The following is a 5,442-nucleotide window of genomic DNA, read 5'->3' on the forward strand; positions in this document are numbered from 1 at the left end:
TGATAGAAAATTGAGTTTAAATTCATCATGTGATTTGGGGAAAATGTAATTAAGCTTTATAGAGCTCAATTTCTTCACTTAGAACATAAGGATAAAGATATTTCTTTTATGAGGTTGTTCTGAAGATCTTTTGAGATAACTTATGAAAACCACCAACCACTTTATCTGTAAATTAAGAGAATCTTAATATATAATACTTAATATAATCATTAATGTTTGTTATACACATGAGATAAAATTTTCTTCAATCATTTATATTTTCTTTAATAGCAAATTTATCCATGTTTAACAAATGCGTAGAGTCAATTTATGCAAAGAACCAAAACAAGGAAAGAAAAATAATTACAATTAGTGGGTAGAGATGGAAAGTATTTGTAGCTAGTAACAAATCTCAGGGTCATACTGATTCTGACAAATTGCAAATAATGTGAGCACAGCTGTTGCAGAGCCAGGGTATGTGTGCATGTGTGCAGGGGAAGGAGGTGGGAGAACGGATTACTGGCTGCAATATGTTCATGTAGTTTTCCTGTTTCCTCATCAAGAAAGAATCCTGTATGATCCTAATATTTGACAAGTTTTTATTAATGTAGCAGTTTGACATCCAAACCTATAGCTGTATTTGTTATTGATAGCAGTCCTTTTTTGCAGATAAAAAGCTAAGAATCACAAGCTACTCTTGCTCTTTGTTTTATTGCCTAACCAAAGGAGAGAACTGATATTCACATACAAATTATTCTTTTAGCTTGTTCATCTTTTACTATTCAATATCCATGCTAAATCTGAGGAAAATGTTGTTTTAAAATTGAAGATATAAAAAATATATTTGAAAATTGTGGGTTTTTTTTCTTTTGTGTTTTTAGTATTTTTATTGATTTTTAGAGAGAGAGAAAGGGATTAGGGGAAGAGAAACATTGATGTGAGAGGGGAACATCGATCAGCTGCCTCCTGCATGCCCGGTTACCAGGGATGGTACCCGCAACCTTTTTGTGCAGGGGAGGACACCCAATCAACTGAGTCACACATGCCAGGGCTGGAAATAGTTTGGATTTGTAGTTTGAATATATGTTTATAAAGGTATCATACATACATGGCTCTTTGGAAGGAGGTCAAACTGAGAAGTCTAGTCTCTACCTGACAGAGAGAACCAGATATTAAACTCTGAGAATCCAGCCACACTAACCAAGTAGGTTGTGAGAGGGGATGGGAAATAAGGCGGGGGTGAGAGTGGGAGGGTCTGTATATGATGATAAATAGAAGGTTGTTAGGAAAATAATTTGATTTATAAATTTAATAGAAACACATAAAATTATGTCCCAACAAAGGAATATAGTGAATGACAGTGAATCCAAACGTAATACTCAAATAATGCCAGGTAAATCTTGCATTAAAATAAAGAGCAATCAGACAGAAGTGATGTTACTAATGATGGAGACTGATAAAGCAAAGGGCCTTCCAATCTTAGATGAGTAGAAAAGTAACAGACAATCAAAAAGAGGGTCAGATTCACACATTAACTTATAATGGTGTGTAATTTGGAAACTAGTTCTGAGACACTAGTTAGAGTATATATTGGAAATTTATCACAAGGTCAGTTTGAGATGAACAACAAGGGTGATGATGCAAAATCTAAAAACATGTGCTTGGGTGCTTTACAGTTTCCCTTTTTAAATTCTTTGTCCATAGAACAGTGGTTCTCAAAATTCACTGTGCCTAAGAAGCATCTGTGACACTCCCTAATGTGGTTGATTTCTGGATATCCTTTGCTGAAATTCTAATTCAATAGGTCTGGAGTAGACTCAGTAATTTATTTTAAAGTAATATTGAAGGCTTCTTTCAAGCAGATTGTCCCTGAAGCATCAAAACCTTTGAAAGCCATTATTTAGAAGTCGGGGCATGCCTAAATTTTAAAATTTAGGTAGTCTTAGAGTTGGGCTCCAAATGTAGTTACCATCAGTAGATGAGTGGATAAAAAAGCTGTGGTGCATTTACACTATGGAATACTATGCAGCTGTAAAGAATAAGGATCTCTTATCCTTTGGAATAGCATGGAAGGACCAGGAGATTATTATGTTAAGCAAAATAAGCCAATTAGAGAAAGACAAGTATCATGTGATCTCACTCATATGTGGAATCTAATGAAAAAAATAAACTGGTGAACAAAATAGATCCAGAGACACAGAAACATGGAACAGACTGATGAATCTCAGTGTGAAGGTGGGGATAGATGGGTGGGTAGAAAGAGATTAACCAAAGAATTTATATGCATATACGCATAACCCATGGACACAGACAATAGTGTGAAGGAGGTCTGAGGTGGGTGAATGAAGGGTAGAGGGGATTAATGGGGGGGGGAAAGGGACATCTGTAATACTTTCAACGATAAAGATAAATTGATTTAAAAGAGAGAAAGAAATAGTGACAGGCACCAGGTAGAATCTGAAGGAAAGGAAACACTATGTACCTATCACTCTTAGTTCCTGGTTTTGCTAGAAGCACAAACACATATATGACAATATTTGGTCTCATAAAATGGAAATTTTACATTTTAGTCACTGAATATTTTAAAAAGATTATATTTCACTGCATTTCTATCTGAAAATACTTATAAAAAGTAACTATTATTTTACTTTTTAGAGAAAAGTTGTGGCTGATATATTGCTCAAGCCTTCTGATTTATTTGTACATCACTAGTCACTTTCCAAAGGGAATTTGTTTCAGGTGTCTGTTTCCAGATGCAAACTTAAACTGAATTTCTTATTAAATGGAATGGAAGACAAAGTGAAAAATATTATCTATCTATCATCTATCTGTCTCTATCTCTATCTATCATCATCTATCTATTGTCTATCATCTATCATCTATCATCTATCATCTATCACCTACCTTTCTATACTGTATGTCTTTATCCACCTATCTGTATCTATGACCTGAATTGATTTTGAGAAATTTAACTGTTGATAAATTGTTTATGTAATTGTTATATGCCAGAGACTTTTTAAAGCAGCTATTCTCATATTCCTTAATTCTTTGGTTAGTCCCACTAGGAGATTACTATTAATATATTTTCTGAACAGAAGAAAGAGAGGCAGATAAGTTTCAAATACCTTGGTCAAGATCACATAGTGTTAAAACCTGAATTTCTACCTGGACATTCTGTCTATAAAGTGTAGACTCTTATGCTACATAAACAATTAAAATTAAGCCTAAAAAGCTTCTTGAACATTTTGTATTTAAAGATAACACAAATGAAAAATGGATGAATTAACTAAAATATGAAAAAAATATTTGTTAAGTATAAGTAGATAGAGTATTTTAGGATAATGGTATAATTATTTACTTAAAAAGTCAGTGAAAAGATGCCAGAAAAATAATGGAAGGTATTTCTTTGGAATTAACAAATAAGAAAACAGAAGCATAACAGCCACATATTAGTAAAAATACCAAAAAAAAAAAAAAAAATAGACATAGTCCTGAACTATTTATTTACCCTGCACAAATTATATTTCTCATTTCTGAGCATCATTACCTACAATTATACTTACACCAAATTACATAGAAGAAAAATGCCAAAAAACAAAGGAATTTTGTTGTTAAAAATGTATCACCTAAAACAGTTTTATATAAAATCTACAAGCAAAATAATCTGGGTCAATAATATGTGCCAAGTATCTTTCATGATGTGAGAAAATTAGCATCATCAATGGAAAAATATACCATTGCTATATAATCCCCAATCAGGCAACATCCTCCTAGGCTTAGTAATCACAACCCATTGCATAATTCATTGAGATAATTAAGAAACAAATTTTAAATATTGTAGAGTCCCAGTATTTTTGTTCTAAGAATTCATGGGACTCCAAGGCACAAATTAAACTGGAGAGATTTACAACTATCCATATTTGTACTACTGGATAGAGTACTCACAGTAGGTAAACCAGATGATTACACATAAACACTGTCTGATATTTTGAAAAAGAAAAATGCATCGATAATTAGAAGCACGGTAGGTGAGTATCTCAATGCCAGACTAACAGTGGGGTTTGCTAGTCCAAAGATAATTGCTGCTGGTGGTATAGAGCACCATGATAGACTGAGCAATGCATGGCAGCAATTGAAGGTTGGAAAAGATGCCAGTTTTACAGTTTTTCTCACTTTATTTCTTAAACATAACAAATACTGAACAAGAAAAGTCATTCACTTGTGAATGATAAAGGGGAGTTACTGAAATTCCACAATTCTAATAAAAAGAAACTTGGAAACACTCTAATTCCTTCTAGATATTTAATTCCTTTCTACATTTTTAAACAGTAAAATGTTCCAATAGGCTATAGTCATACATTGTAGATAAGAAGGTCTAGAAGCCATACCTCTGAGTTCAGAAACCAACTTTCCTGACAACAAAGCCAATGTTTTTCCTTTGCTATTGTCACTGATGTCCTTATTTGGATTGTGTTCCATATTTATTCATGCAACAAATATTTTTGAGCAAGCTACATGTCAAACACTATGTAAGGAATGATTTAGAGCAAAAAAGTGTCCAAGGGTATATAGTTTCTGGGTTTCCTCTCTTTCTGTTGGTGGTGACACCAGCAGCCTAAAACTTGCAAGTAGTGTCTTACTTGATTCCTGTGTTGTTTAGCTCATAATGTATTATATCTTTACTTACCTGAGTCACCATTAGGAGTGCCTCAGATTATCCATCACTATGAACCACAGGATTGTTTATTTCCTTGCTTCTCTGTACAAACTCTAATCAGAATCCATTTGTCAATCCTTCCTCTTCACATTTTCCTTTGGAACGGAGTTTCTTATATCAGAACACCCGTTCTTTATCCTAAACCACTTCTCTTACTGTTTCCTTCCCATTACAGCCCTGAGGAGAATTTAATTGTTGTGTTTTTTTTTTGAGAATATTGCTCTTCCTGATGCATTCTCAAGGCAAACCTTTACTTTTTTCTACCATAAATCATGTGCACTACATGGGAGAAGGTTGGTTGATGTTCTCATTCTCTATTTCTCTACAAAATTCATTTCTTATGTTAATAGCATTTTGGAGAGAGAATGCAGAAATAACTACTGGAAAATGAAGTTGTTGAAATAGTATTGCAAAGGAATATTTCTTAGAACTTTAATACTGTATAAGTTATGTAAGATATTAGTTCTAAATGGCCAATGGAAACAGATATGGAAGGTTAGAAGAATGTTTCAATAGGTGGTAGAGAAACTTTCCTGTGATTTCTTGGAAGCTAACTTATGGATGTAATAAAATTGTATTTATACATAAAAAGTCACATATAATGGTGTATGTCATCATTATAAAAAAAAAGGGCAAACATAGAAAGCTATTGATGATTTATAAACAGAAGAGAAAGGAAACTGAGGAAAAAAAGTCCAGGAATTTGGGGACTTACCGGGTTGTAAAAAGCAACTATATCTCCACCA

This window comes from Miniopterus natalensis, chromosome 2, assembly GCF_054644295.1.
Source record: "Miniopterus natalensis isolate mMinNat1 chromosome 2, mMinNat1.hap1, whole genome shotgun sequence".
Taxonomy (NCBI): Eukaryota; Metazoa; Chordata; class Mammalia; order Chiroptera; family Miniopteridae; genus Miniopterus; species Miniopterus natalensis.